Here is a 15453-nt window from a genome sequence, read left to right on the forward strand (position 1 = left end):
TCTGATTAGCCATGCAGAGATTGACGATGACGATGACGAAGAGGAAGGAGAAGGAGAAGAAGAAGAAGAAGAAGGAAGAAGGAGGAGGAGGAGGAAGAAGAAGAAGGAAGAAGAAGAAGAAGAAGAAAGAAGGAGGAGGAGGAGGAAGGAGGAGGAGGAGAAAGGAGGAGGAGGAGGAAGAAGAAGAAGAAGAATAGCAATATAGCAATAGCAGTAGACTTATATACCGCTTCATAGGCCTTTCAGGCCTCTCTAAGCGGTTTACAGAGAGTCAGCATATTGCCCCCAACAATCTGGGTCCTCATTTTACCCACCTCGGAAGGATGGAAGGCTGAGTCAACCCTGAGCCGGTGAGATTTGAACCGCTGACCTGCTGATCTAGCAGTAGCCTGCAGTGCTGCATTTAACCACTGCGCCAAGAAGAAGAAGAAGAAGAAGAAGAAGAAGAAGAAGAAGAAGAAGAAGAAGAAGAAGAAGAAGGAGGAGGAGTTGGAGGAAGAAGAAGGAAGAAGGAAGAGGAAGAGGAAGAAGAAAGAAGAAAGAAGAAGAAGATATTATCCATTCAGTCAAATCCAGCTCTTGGCGGTTCTATGGGCCAGGTCTCTCTACGTCTTCCGATCTTGCAGCGATTGGTTTGGTTCTCAGTAATTCTTAGCCCAGCAATACACATTTATGATAAATGTTTTGACTGATTTTCCCAGGCAAGAAAGAAGCTCCTCGACTCTTCCCAGCATTCTACTACATTGAAAAGCATAAAATATTCATCCCCCACCCAGCACTGCCTTCCAGAAATCCACCTTATCTGCCCTCCCAGAAGGCAAAAGCTTTTTTCATGACTAAAAAACCCCCAGCCCCCTGCCTTTTCCAAGCATCCGAGCCTTTTGCTAATAGCGTGAGCCGTTGCACAGACCTTACGTGCTTATTTTTGTCTTGTTTTTTGAAAATGATTTTGAAAAACAGTCGTCTCTGCCCAGCAATACAGAATCACTAATTAAGAAAAGGAGGTAGGAAGAGACTCATCCAGTACAGCTCTCTGGGTGTCACCAGCCGGCACGTCGGAGTAGCTGAGAGAGAAACTGACAGACTCTTTGGAGCATTGAATGTGTAGGCAAGAGAGACACAGCTCTGCTCAGAGGAAATGCACACAAGCAGAAAGTGAAGGTTGGAAACCGATAGGACTTCGATAGGTGGTGCAGTGTTTCCTCTTTTTCAGGCGGTGTCTATAGAGAGATATACGGACCCCACGTACCTTCAATGAATATGTGCATATGGACTGATTCTGCTCTTCTGGAGGTTTTTCCATCCAGAGGGACCTGGTGTTTTGACCTAGGCTTCCTGATACAGTAAAAAGCACACGCTTAGTCCCAAAAACCCTCTTTTTATCTCAAAGCCCGTAATGAGTCCCAAAAAGTTGCAAAGAGTCCTACAGTAGTCTGCCAAAGTCCTTTGGGATAAGGCTGATAAGCTCCCACCTTTATCTTCCTTGACACACTGCCAAAGACTTAATTGGCCATTAGCTTGGCAAGGCCATACGGAGCAGAGTCAGAACGGAGCTTCAGAAGGTAAACTGACCAGCATGAAAGGCTCAGGTGCCTTTGCTCCTCCTTTATGTCTTATGGGAGGGGCCAATCACCTCCAAGCCTTACTCCTCAGTCATTCCTTCTGTCTTAACTGTTCTTGCCTTCTGGCAGCTCTGCGCATGCTGCTGTCTGACTCTGGAGGCTCACTGAAGTCCAAGGCATGAGCACATAACTCCCAGATGGCCCTGGCCCCTCTCTCTGCCTCTGACAGAGTACTCGTCGGAGCCTTCCCCAGACTCCAGGACTGGCCCACGTTCTTCCCCAACCTCCTCGCTGTCTGACTTTGCTGCCAGCTCCACCGGCCGCTGGTAGACTACAACACCTTTATGCGCCACCCAATTTTGGCCAGCGAGGGTGCTTCCCTCTTGGTATCAAAGGGTCAGGTGGTGTCGTCCAGTGAGGCAAAGTCCGGCCCTGCCCAAGAGCCATGACCTGACGATTTGAGTCTGCTGCCAGGGTCTCTGGACTTGAGCTTGGATGTTGGGGTCCTTCTCATCCACATCCCAAGACCTCCCTTCTCGGTTCTCCTGTCCAAGCAGCAGTAAGACTTCCTTGCTGTGGTTGGCAGCTATCGGAGCTGCCTCTTCATCCCCCCCTTCTTGTAACGCCCACATTCCCCCCCCCCAATGAAGCTTTGCTGAGCCCATCCTTTGTCTTTGGACAAGCCCCTTCTGGACCCCTCTTCTTTCCCTCCTGCTGTTCCAAAACATCTGGATGGCGGCCTTCCTCTCCTTGTCACCTCACCCTCTTTCTGTCCGAGACAGGCAAAATTGTGCAGGCTGACCCTGGCCCTCTGTGACAAGGGATGACAATCTCCTTGTCTTCCCCAGAAGCAGGATTTGCGATGCCCCTTCATGAAGTTGCCAGTTGACTCCCTGATGGATTTATCTTCCCGTTATTAGCCTTCAGAGTGCGGATTTGCTTGGCTGTCATTTGGACAAAGTTTGATGGGCAGAAACAAGCAGTTAGGGGCCCCCTCCTCTTGGAACTCCCCACCTCAAGACAACAGTGTGTGTGTGTGTGTGTGTGTGTGTGTGTGCGTGTGTGTGTGTGTTTATTGGTATGGGCAGACAAACACTTGACCCAGAAACTGAAGACATGACTTTACCATTTCTGATTCGCGCTAAACCTTGTAAGAATCCTTTCAAACAAGGCAAGAGCTGGGAGGGAAATGCTCCAGACCCCCAGCTAGAAGGAACAGAAGGGCAGCATGGCAAAGCAGATGGCTGCAAAGTTGGCCTTTGACGTTCAGAATATGCTTGGTTTGAAAGACATTGGCCTCCGATGCTCAGTCCCAGCCGAGGTGAAAAGAAGCCAGAGAGGTGCAAAAGGGCCTCTTCCAGGATCCTGAACTTGAGGAGACACCTAGAGTTTTCACCAAAACAGTCCCTGCAATCCTCTCCCTCCTCCCGCCACCCCCTGTGATGTTTGGGGCATGAGAGATAGCACTTTCCTGCCCCCCCCGGAAGGTGCTGTGATGCAGAACTGAATCATAGTGTTAGGACAGGGTGGGACTCGCTGTGAGAAGAGGGCAGATGGAGCTCCTGGTTTCCTGGGCCAAAAGAATATTCCATTCCCCCAATACCGAAAGGGAGTTCCCTGCTCCTTTAGCTTCACTGGTTATAGGGCTTGATCATGGTATTGGACCTGGGTACTTGAGAGACCACCTGCTGCCAATTACCTCCCACAGACCCATTAGATCGCACAGGGTCGGCCTCCTCCGGGTTCCGTCTACCAGCCAATGCCATCTGGCTACCACCCAGGGGAGGGCCTTCTCTGTTGCAGCTCCGGCCCTTTGGAATGAACTCCCCGCGGAGATTCGGACCCTCACCCCTCTCCAGGCCTTCCGGAAAGCTGTCAAAACCTGGCTGTGCCGGCAGGCCTGGGGTTGATGAGTTCCCCTCCCCTCTCGACTTGTGTGGCTGTATGACTCTTGTGTATTTTAATTACGTGTATTGTGTTTGTATCCCCTTTCCCCTTTTGGAGTTGTTCGCCGCCCTGAGTCCCTCCCGGAGAAGGGCAGCATACAAATAAATTAAATCTTGAATCTTGAATCATGATATTTGGGTCATTCCTGGTGTCTTCTCCCAGGAACAGCCATCCCTAGACTAGCTGCAGTGTTTTGGGAAGCTCTCCTTCATTTTCACCAGGAAGCCTTGGTCCTAGCCAGAGCCTCGTTCTTCTCTTTAGGACCATCCAAGAGAGCCCAAGTGTTAGGGTTCCAAATATCATCCAAAATTATATCAGAATCCGAGGCAAAAGATTCCTCAAAGTTCCAATTTATGAAGAGAGCCATGTTGGCACATCTGGGAAAACCCGAATCTGAAAGCTTCCAGGTTTTTCCCATCCATTTGAAAGTTCAAGATCTTGCCCCTCCACACCCCCAAGTCCATCCCATGGTCCAATCTTCCACTGCCATGCTGGCAGCTTCCACACATCCAGTTCCGGTCAGGTGCCGAGACAAAGATGACCTTGAGTTTCTAAGAAGGATGTTATTATGGCTACATCTCACCTAACTCCATATAATCCCCCCCTCCCATTTTCCCGCAACAGAAAAGGCATAGTAGAAAGTGTGACAGGCCTGAAGTCGAGGTGGCACAGTGGTTAGGGTGCAGTACTACAGGCCACTTCAGCTGACTGTTATGTGCAGTTCAGCGGTTCAAATCTCACCGGCTCAAGGTTGACTCAGCCTTCCATCCTTCCGAGGTTGGTGAAATGAGGACCCAGACTGTGGGGGAAATATGCTGACTCTGTAAACCGCTTAGAGAGGTTTACAGCCCTATGAAGCAGTATATAAGTCTAATAAATAAATAAATAAATAAGTCCCAAAAGAAAAGATGGCTTGCAGAGCTGACACCAAGGTATTTCTCTCCGAAAGGAGGCATTGTTTGGGCGAGCCTCGTGGTGCCAGCCCTGGATCATTTCTGAAGCAGCCTCTCTCCTCCCCACTCTGGGAAACCTCTTATTTGCAAAAGAATAAGCATGTGCATTAGGGCCGTGCCATTCTTAAAAGGATGCTTTGATCAAAGGCTCATCCAGGAACCTTTTGAAGCCACTCTGTGAAGTGTATTGGCACTCTGCCACTAAAAGGAGTGCAGCTGGATCTGCAGCAGCCCCCCCCTGCTTTGCAGGGATAGGATCCTTTTCTTCCAAGGAATCAAACCAAGGGCAATCAGCACAGGCCTGAGATGTGGTACTGTGGTGATAGGGAAGAAGGGGAAGAAAGAGGATGGGTCCCTTGGATCTGATCTCCCAAACCGGTCTCTGGTTCTAGTCCTTCTTTTCTCCCTCCTCCACCTCACAAGGGGGAGAAGAACCTCCCAAGAGCCAACGATGGTTGCTGCTGCTTCAGGGGCTTTTCTACGGTAGGACACGTGCTGGTAGCAACTGGTTGGATTGGCTTAGCACATGGGGATGGTTTTTAAGGCTTGAGATACATTCCAGATTCATAAAAAATATAAGCAAGCCAGAGAATCACGGCATCCTTGAGATGATCCCTCAAGATCTTCTCCTGGGGCCTGGGGTGGGGTGGGGTGGGTGGCCCCAAATGACTGGTCTGATTTGGAAGACAGGGGTTGCTCAGGTCTGGACCTTCTTTGGTGCCACGTGGATGGCTCAAAGTTGTGTATACGGTTTGCCACCTGGAGTTGGATTTACACAATAATACAGGCCAACAAATGAACATCTGACATTCATCAGAACGTTGGTGGTCATCAGAAAGCAAGAGTCCGTCTTCTGCTGCCAGATCACACGTGGCTTTGTGACCCACTGCAGGGCGATGGGGAGAAGCTTTTGGGCCTCTGGAAGACTGGAGGGCCTGTGTCAGGAGAGTGAGGGGCTTCCTGGGGTGGGGGCTGGGAGAGGCAGGCCCAGGTGGAAGAGGGCAGGGGGGCAAGGAGGGGCATCCTGATGGGGGAAGGAAGAGCTCTGTGTGGATGAGAGGCACGTGGCAGCCTTGTATCTGAGGAGGGGGCTTCTTCCCAGGGGATTCAGGGGAGCCGAGCACAGAGCGGACAGAGGGCTTGTGATCAAAAATTCCTTTTACAGCCAGCTGCTTCTCTGTTTCCCTGTTTGTTTCATGTCTCCTTGGATGTGGTTTGCTCCAGCAGCAGCTCTGAAGACTTGGGGACCCCGGAGCCATCTGACAGCAAAGGGAGGGCAGGCGATGTGGGCAAAGGAGTTGCAGATGCTCACTTTGCAACATGTAAGGGGGTGCTGGGATCAAGGCCTCCCGGGAGGCGTTGCTGAGCTTCTCGTTAACCCTTGCCAAAAGGGAGGCACCCTGCCTTCTCTGGAGGCAGGATCGGATCTCCTTTTTCTGCCCTCCGGATGGGCTAGAAACTTCCAGGAGTCTCATCTAGCGCAGCCAAAAAGAAACTGGGGCTTAAGTGGGCCTTGGAAGGGGGCCGTGTTGGGAAGGGTGCATTCTTGCTGGCTGGGCTCATCTTGTCTTGAGTTGAAAGCTTCATCAAGCAGATGCTGGCTACCATGCAGAAGCCACAAGTCAACCCAACCAATGGAGAAGCTCAACCCTCCCTCCTCCCCTTCCCCCGCTCCTGACTCCCAGGCCCAAGAACTTAGAGGCTGCCCAATGAGTCTGGATGGCTTGTGTACTAAAAATCACAAACAGTGGAACAAAAGAAAAAAAAGACCATGAATGTCAAAGGCAACACAACACAATGCCACCAAAATGGAAAGAGAAAACTCAGCCGCCATTGTGTTGCAGGCCTGGGAGTAAAGATAGATTTGGAGACGCTTATGGGTCATTCTTGGGGCGTGGTGGGAACCGTACTGACATTGGGGAGGGGGCTTCTGTTTTTACATAAGTGTGCAGGATGCCACTATGGCTTTAGCCTTGTCTTTTAATCGATGATACTCTTAATCTGTCATTTATTAACTATGGGCACAGTTATATTAACTACAGTATTTACAGAGAGCTGATTCACTAGGATTGTTGGGGGTTTGGTCACTGCTGCAAATCAGTCTCCCAAATTAAAGTTTCCCAGAACAGAGTAGGCGATGCCAACATATGTAAGAGAAGGCGTTTGGTGGCCAATGGGGAGAAAACTGGAAGGAACGCCATCTGTCCTGGAACCCCCAAGTGCATCTCTATGGAGGGGCAGATCCATACTGTGGGCACAATCCGTTCCCTACCAGCTGCTCCCAGGGCAGTTGCCAATGCAATGTTCTTGGGAGATCTGGAGTTGGGGAGATGAGGGAATAATAGCCCACTCTTCCATGTTCAAGAGATGGTAGGCAGAGGAAGGGAAAAGAGGAGCCCTTCCACAAGAAGGAGTGTTAACATGATGTGAAACCCTGTTCAGCATCTGGAAGGGATCCAACCACTTTGTCATGCCAGAGAATTTCAGCACTCCGTGCCAATAATTCCCTTTCTTGTTCAGACCAGTTTGGGGGCTGGAAGGGGCACAAAGAAACCACCCCTCTCATGCTGGAGAGTTTGGAGATTTGAACCTGCATGTTGTTGCCTGTTCAAACTTGCCCACAAAGACCAAGGTTGAGGGGTGGGGGGTGGGGGTGAGTGGTCATCGTTGAGAAAGAAGGCTGGTGGCCAGTGGCTGATTTTTTTCCTTTTCAAGGGTCAAAAGTCAGGGGTGGTACTTTGTGGGTCCAGCAACCAGGCACTTTGCGTGGGTCTGGAGAAGAAATTGGAGGTTCTCTTTGGAGGCCTTGCATGTTTCATGACGGAGGAGTCAACCAAGTTCCAGGGAGCTTCTCTAAAGAAACAGAAGGAAGTCTGATGTGTCGTAGACCTGCCCTTATTTGTTGTTTTCTGCAAGGTTTTAAGGAGATGCTTTCATGTCAATGGAAAGTGGCGGGAGAGGGAGGGGTGTCAAACCCAGATGCCTTGAATGAATCAGTTAGTTTTCATTAATGTAGGGGGTGTCTGTAACGGTAGGATCTAATGTAACGTTTGGAAAGGAACTCGGGGGTTGCTACCTGAACTAGCTCCCTTCTCAATTCAATTCAATTTTATTATTTGTATGCCGCCCTTCTCCGGGAGGACTCAGGGCGGCTAACAATTCAAGGGGGAAAAAAAGAGGGGAACATAAAAGACAAAATACAAATAATAAAAGTAGACAACAGTCGCACAACCATACATGTCGAGAGGGGAGGGAACTCATCACCCCCAGGCCTGCCGGCAAAGCCAGGTTTTGACGGCTTTTCGGAAGGCCTGGAGAGAGGTGAGGGTCCGAAACCCTGCGGGGAGTTCATTCCAGAGGGCCGGAGCTGCCACAGAGAAGGACCTCCCCTGGGTAATAGCCAGGTGGCATTGGCTGGTAGATGGCACCCGGAGGAGGCCAACCCTGTGAGATCTAATGGGTCTGTGGGAGGTAATTGGCAGCAGGCGGTCTCTCAAGTAGGCGGTCTTCTCCATTGCAGACTGCCATAATAGCATCTCTGGCACATCAGCCTCCAGCCTCTGTTTAAATACTTTTCGTGAAGGACACTCATTGTCTCCCAAGGCAGAGTCGCCCATTGTTGAACAGCGCTTTCCATGTTTTTCTGATGTCCAGCTGTTCTCTGCCTCCTTTGTCATTTCAATGCTTTGTTTCTTGCCTTGTTTCTGGAACACTCTGAACAATTCTCCCCCGTCATCTACATGACAGCCCTACAGATCTTGGAGGACAGTTATTGTGTCTTCTCCCAGCCTGTCTTCTCCATACGCAACACCTCCAATCCATCCCTTGTGGGGCTTTCCTCCCAGGCGCCCTCTCCTCTTGGTTGCTCTTTTGATGGTCTTCTCAGTCTGTCAATCTCTCCCCTAAAACACAGGGCTAGAGCTGGAAGTCACTGTGTTCGAAGACTCCAGTTAGTCCAGAATGCAGCCGTGCGAGCGATGGTGGGTGTACCTAGGTACACCCATGTTACACCTATCCTCCGCGAGCTGCACTGGCTTCCTATCAGTCCCCGGACTCGCTTCAAGGTGCTAGTCGTTACTTTTAAAGCCCTACATGGTTTAGGACCTGGCTACCTGAGAGACTGCCTCCTGCCATTTACCTCCCAGAGACCTATAAGATCACACACACTAGGCCTCCTCCCGATTCCGTCTGCCGGGCAATGTCGGCTGGCAACTTCCCAGGGGAGGGCCTTCTCTGTAGCTGCTCCAGCCCTATGGAACGATCTCCCCATGGAGATCCGGACCCTTACTACCCTCCCGGCCTTCCGCAAAGTGATTAAGACCTGGCTGTTCCGGCAGGCCTGGGGCTGTTGATTAAAATCCAGCCCATTCTAAGCTATATGAATGTTGTGGAATTTTAATGTCTGTTCTTTTTTAATTTTTATATGTTCCCCCTTCCTGCCTTTATCTGTAAGCCGCCCTGAGTCTCTCGAGAGTGGGCGGCATACAAATCCTAATAAACTGTAAATTGTAAACTTCTAGGAATAATGATTCCTCTCGGGCATGTCTGTGCTATAAAATCACATATAGTTATCCTGAGAACCGCAGTGGATGCCGAATAAATAGAAGATCCCTAGCTATGCTCCCTCACGTATCTCATGAGTTTCCCATAAATAATATTTCAGCGTTACATTTCTGTCCTGTCTTTTCATCCAGAATTCATGGTGGAGAACCCCCTTTCTCGCAGACATCTTTAGCTTTTCACCAGCGCATCTAGTCAAGCCAATTTGTGTCCCTCCCTTCAAGGTGAGTGACAGGAGTCCAGAAACTTTGGTGAGCTGGTGGGCTATGTAAATCTGGTAGACAGACAGACAGTCTGATGGATGGATGGATGGATAGGTGGAGAGGGAGGGAGGGTGTGTGAGAGAGGGAGAAGAAGGGAGAGAGAGGGGGGAGAGAGAAGTCAATAGGGGGGGGTGACGTTCATCCCAATTCTTAGAATCTTTGAAGGGCTGTGCGGTTTCTGACACTTCTATTTTCCATTCATTACTGGTGGCTCAATGCATATTATGGGATTTGCTTGCTTTAGAAAAAACATTTCATCTGTTGCTTTGATGTCTTTTATGGATTTTCCTGTTTTGTATTTCCTTAACTGATTATGCAAGTTGGCTTTGAGGTTTTGGTATTAAGACTCTATGGAAAGACTATAAATAGAACCATTCTTTTCATTTTTCTCCTCCATAAATGCTTGGTTTTGAACAACTCACATCATGCTGCCGCAGAAGAAAAATGTAGGGTCAAGAAATGCTTCTGAATAGGTCCACTTTGGCCTGGGCTGATGGCTATTTAGAAGAGTAAGACCAATGAAAACTTGCATTTAGCCTATGAAGAGGAGGATGACATGAACTCTCTTTGTAATTGTCCCCTGCAAAAGAAGATTTGAAAAACCTAAGTTGCAAAATCCAATCTGGGTGGGTCACCAGAACCAGAACTTTCCTCTTCCAAGCTTTCAGTTTCTTGCTGGAGCCCATCTTCAGGGAACTTCTTCGTGACCAACAATCCAGATTGGATCTTGCAACATTATCCTGGGACGTGTAAATTTGCCTTCATTCGTGAAAAACCCAAGAGTTCAATTTCTTGTAAAGGTGGGTTTTAAGAATTAAAAGGTAGATCTGCAACTAATTTGTGAAATTCTGAGTTTATGGTTGGGGCGGGGGAACCTGATGGCATGAAAAAGTACATTTTATTTTTAAGAAGGACAGATTTTACAGATCTCCAACTTCCTTCTTTGGGCAGAATGATAGGGGAAGGAAGGAAGGACTGGGGTGAGGTTGGGGAAGGCCACGAGGGCCAAAAGGGGATCTAATGTGGAAGGCATGAAGTCTACTTGATCAGAGTTTCAAAGGAAAGTTGAAGAAGATGCTGACTTCCCAGTGCTAGAACCCAAGAGCTGCTGGGATAAACAGAGACCAGCCTCCATTTTTTGAAAATGAGAGACTCAAAGGTTGTGTCCATCCTTAAAGGTAACACACAGAGATCTCTGAGTTGGAAAACAGGGCGGAAGGCAGGATGGCCCACCCCAAATCCACTCCTCTCTTTTCTGCTGTCTCCGAGACACCAACTGATAAAGCAGAGGGGTGCATCCTGCAAAGGTTTGCTCAACCCTAAAAAATGGGAGTTCCCCTTAAGGCAATGGAGAGGAGGGGCTCTAGAGGGGAAGCCCATGGATCCTGCAATGGTATAACTATCCCAAGGAAAAGAAATCCTCCTCCTGACTTCTCCCAGCCCAACTGTATTTATTTTGCCCGAATAACGGCTACCCAGATGACAAATGGGAAGTTGGAGGCGCTGAACTTGGGGACTTTCAAATCAATACAGTAATGTTGGAGGATAGGAGGGGATGAGGAGAGCCAATGCGTTGTGCGGCATCGCAAGCCAATATCTAGAACTGTGACTGAAGCATCAGAAAACCTATTAGCCTGCTGTCAAGCCCTTTTCTCAATCAATGACGAGTTATCTCAGATCCGTGCTTCGAGGTGGCATCGCCTCCCGATTCCTCTCCGTGACATCTCTAACGTGCACGTTCAACATGACGGCCCTCCCTGCTTTTGTTCCTTAACATGCCACAAGTCAAAGCAACATTTATCACTAATTGCACAATTACTTTATGCAGCACTAGAGATGAAAGCCTTGACTTTTAGTAGCATTAAGTTTTCAGAAAAGTCAAGGCAGTAATTATCAGAAGCAAAACTATTTATTAATTAAAGTAATACCTCACTCGATGTAGCTGAAGTTCCACGGATCTGAAGACTACAAAATAAAATAATTGTGCAATTAGGGGGAAATTATTCATTCTTTTACAAGTGCTCAACTTACTACTGCAAACAATGTACTTTAAATCAAAGTTCGCAGGCTTCCAGGAGACCCCAGACCCGTTAGAATCCCTCCATGTTGTGGGCAGGATGAAAAATGATCACCAAGCACCAGGAAAGAGTTTGGAGATCAACCCTGAAGGTGGGGGGAAGGGCAGATGCCAAGCCATGACAGTTTCCCCACCTTAACGTTCTTCCCTGCCCATCCCTAGTTTCCAGGAACAGAATATTGCTCTTTTTGAAGGCAGTTATGGCTGTGCAATTCTTGGATTTAAAGACAAAATGACACTTGAGAACAAAGGGAGACACATAAGGGAATCGTTGCCTACAGCTCTTTAAAGCAGCTGCATCCTTTCCTGACTCTGCAGTTGAGATCTGGCATGGGTAAGATGCATTTGGATGACGGAAGGGCAGAGAAGGGCTCTCTCTCTCTCTCTCTCTCTCTCTGTCTCTCTCTCTCTCTGTCTCTCTCTCTCTCTCTCTGTGTGTTTCCAGGGGCTGCAAAGCATCTTTTGCCCCTCACAGGTTAAGGGCAGCACTGGAGGCTCTCAAGTATTTTTCTAATTCTCAAGTTTTTTTCTTCATTTCCATCCATTTCTGCATTTCACCCTGATTAAAGGGTAGAAAGCAGTTCCAGACAGACAAAGGTACAATTTATAAACTGTTGCATTAACACATGGGCAACACACTCATTCATGTGTCCCAGCTAGCACATGCGTTGTGTAAGCACTCATCCAGCCCAAGAAAGTTTTCCTGTTTTGGGAGCTTCTCTCAAAACCAGCCCATTACGCAGAGCTCCTCTTCCAAATTTGGGTTTCCATGGAGGCTCCCCAGAGCTCCAGAAACTTGGCCGACCGGTGTGCATTGTCACTGCTCTTGCAAGTGCATTGAGGTCCCCCTTCAAATGGCGCAAAACAGATGGTGTGCTCAGGACAAAATTGCTCTGTGCAAGAGAGTTCACTTGGGGAAACTGATCAAACTGTTGGCCAAGACCCAGAGTTTTGCAATTCTGGCTCAATATGCAGACTGTAATTCATCCTTAGCAAGAACAATTGGCAAAGGGAAAAGAGCACCATGGCCCAGAAATAGATTGAAAATCTCTATTACACCCTCCTGTTTTCCCCACACGATACACAAATAGCAACATTTTTTTTTCCTGGCTGATATTGGATACTTGCAAGAAGGGTTAACCCACCAAACTTCCACTGTGGCCATTACTGCTGTGGCCTGGTTTAAGATAGTTGATTGCCCACATCCTTCATGTGAAGTTACCAGAAGATGACCTAATTAATTTACGAGCCTCGAGACAAAGTTCGAAAGAAATCCATTCATTTATTAGGATCAACATTCTAGCATGTTCTTCTGCGGAGCCAAAACTGACTTCCGCTTAATTGCGTTTTACCCCTGTGTCCCCTCCCCTCTTTCTGTGTCATAAATCACGTTCACCAACAAGGTTGTAGAAATATGAGATCTGACTCTGGTCAAAGGTACGCATGGAATCCTCCCTCCAATGCCAACCTGATAATAGTCATGGCAAGGCTTTACAAGTTGACCCTTCATTTGACTAAACAAGCAAGCAAGCAAAGAAAATTGTCTCCTGCACTTTGGCCACTCCAAACGAGTATTTTTACAGTTCGAAAAGCAGCAGGACAATTGTGTGGAAGGAGAAATGGTCATGCTAACTGAAGTTCAAAGGTTGTTTAGATGATCCAGGCTGTTGGGAGATGAAATGGCATATCTCTGTGTCCTACTTATGGGTACTCAGAGATACCTGAAGTAGGAAGGGCCCTGAAGGTTCCTTGGGACCTGGAACCAGTTGCAGAGGCTTCCCTGGCAACGAGGGCCCCCCAGTCGTTGAACCGACTTAGCTTTAGACTTGTGACTTCAGTTCTGTCCTTGCTGCAGGACCAGAAAGGATGAATCTAGTGGATAATGGCAAATCACACCTTTGGCCAAATTGCTTTGCCTACAGAGCCTTCAGATAATAGACATCTTTGCATTTAAGCCTCCTCCTCTCATTCTGGATGTAGAATTTTTTATGGTATGTCCAGAAACACCGACATGGCGCCCTAGTTGGTCCATGAGAGCAGAAGAGCATGGCAAGATGAATATGAGGGTTTCAAGCTGTAACTCTGCGGTGAAAGACAAAGGAATGATTTAACCTTGTTGTCTCTGGCAACTGTTCTCTCAATGCACACGGTTGTAATATCCCAATAACAGAGCCGTGCTTTCTCTCTCCCTCTCTCTGTTGTCCCACCCCATGCAGTATGTGGGAAGCTGTAATGGAATTGTAGCCTCTCTTGGAAGCCGTCCAAAGATGCACTGCAGGCAGATTAGGTTACAAAAGATTTCGCTGGTTCTAGCCGGGCAGCCACATAAACTTCAGGCATTTCTAAGAGGAGGTGCGCAGAGTAAGAATAATGGCTCGGCTCAGCCAAAGAACAATGCGCCGCATCCAGAGCAGACCCACAGCTCTTGCAGGAAAACAAAGGAAGGGCATGAAATAGCTCTGGAAAACACCTGAAGACAGGAAGTTCTTATCCAGCTCAGTTTCTCCAAAGGGTTTGTGGTTATGTGTTTAATGCTTATGCAGATCTGGACCAGATCAGAAATTGTAAAACTTCCAACCCTCCTCCTTTTCTTATCAGAAAACAATCTTTTTGTGCAATGTAATGGACATTCTTGTAAACTGAAAGTATCTCAGAAAGTATATCAGAAAGAAATATGTCCAGGATTAGGTTTAACTGGTGTGTGTGTGTGTGTGTAAAATCAGAGGAAAACTGGAGGCGGGAGCAGTGGGGAACCTCAAATTACTTTGAGAAGTTTCTACAAAGGGGGCTGTGAGGGTTCAACTAGGAATCTTATGAGCTAAAATACAATGAGTAAGAGAATGCTCTGATTACCCAAGACTCACACGCAAAACCCAATGATTTCTGATTGGGCTACATCCAGGCAGGGGAGTTGAACTCACACGGAGCAACTTTAGACCGGGTGGATTACCTAAGAAGCCAGCAAGCAGCCTGTCAGGCGCAGCAGCAATTCTGTGTGGAGCAGGCAGCCAAATCAGGACCAAGGAGAGCTCCAAGGAGCCCCGCAGACTAAAAACCCTGCAGAGAAACTCCAGTTGTCTCCGCAGTGGGCTGAAGCTCCTCAGGTGGACACAGAGAACTGGAGCTCGGGATGTGCTCGGGATCTTGGTGGGAATCCTCAGGACATCCCAGACCTTTGCTAGAAATCACCCCAGCGGCCATGCTGCCCAACAGCTCCATAGTTCTCATGCAGAGAAGGTCCTCCTTATTTTAAATTTGGAATTCTATGGAGTGCCACCTGTTGGGTTTTGCCCAACCACAGAGACCCCTCAGGACAAATACCCTGCCCCCTCTTCAATGACGGTCTTTCAAGCGGGGCAAAACTGCTTCCAACCACTTGCTCGGCCTTCTCTTCTTCAGGCTACAGACACCCCATTCCTTTAGCCGTTCTTCCTTGGATTGGCCTCCAAGACCTTCGTCAACATTGCTGCTTTCTTCTCTACTCTCCAATTTTTCAAGAGCCTTCTTGTATATATCATGGCAACCAATAATGGACATCCTATTTCCAATGCAGCTTGACCAGGGAAGCAATGAGTAGAACCACCACTTCCAGAGCGACTTTGATTGTTGTTTTCCTGAGCAAAGCTGACATTTCCCCAATGTTACAGTTATTACTGTAATGCGCTCTACATGGAGCTGCCCTTGAAGAGTGTTCGAAGACTTCAGTTAGTCCAGAACGCAGCCGCGCAAGCGATTGTGGGTGCACCCAGGTACACCGACGTCACACCTATCCTCCGCGAGCTGCACTGGCTACCCATTAGTCTCCGGACCCGCTTCAAGGTGCTGGTCGTCACCTATAAAGCCCTACATGGCATCGGACCTGGGTACCTGAGAGACCGCCTCCTGCCGATTACCTCCCATAGACCGATCAGATCTCACAGGTTAGGTCTCCTCTGGATTCCATCTGCCAGCCAATGTCGGCTGGCAACTCCCCGGGGGAGAGCCTTCTCTGTTGCAGCTCCAGCCCTTTGGAACGACCTCCCCGTGGAGATCCGGACCCTTACTACCCTCCCGGCCTTCCGCAAAGCCACCAAGTCCTGGCTGCTCCAGCA

The sequence above is a fragment of the Thamnophis elegans genome, chromosome 13 (assembly GCF_009769535.1).
Source record: "Thamnophis elegans isolate rThaEle1 chromosome 13, rThaEle1.pri, whole genome shotgun sequence".
NCBI lineage: Eukaryota > Metazoa > Chordata > Lepidosauria > Squamata > Colubridae > Thamnophis > Thamnophis elegans.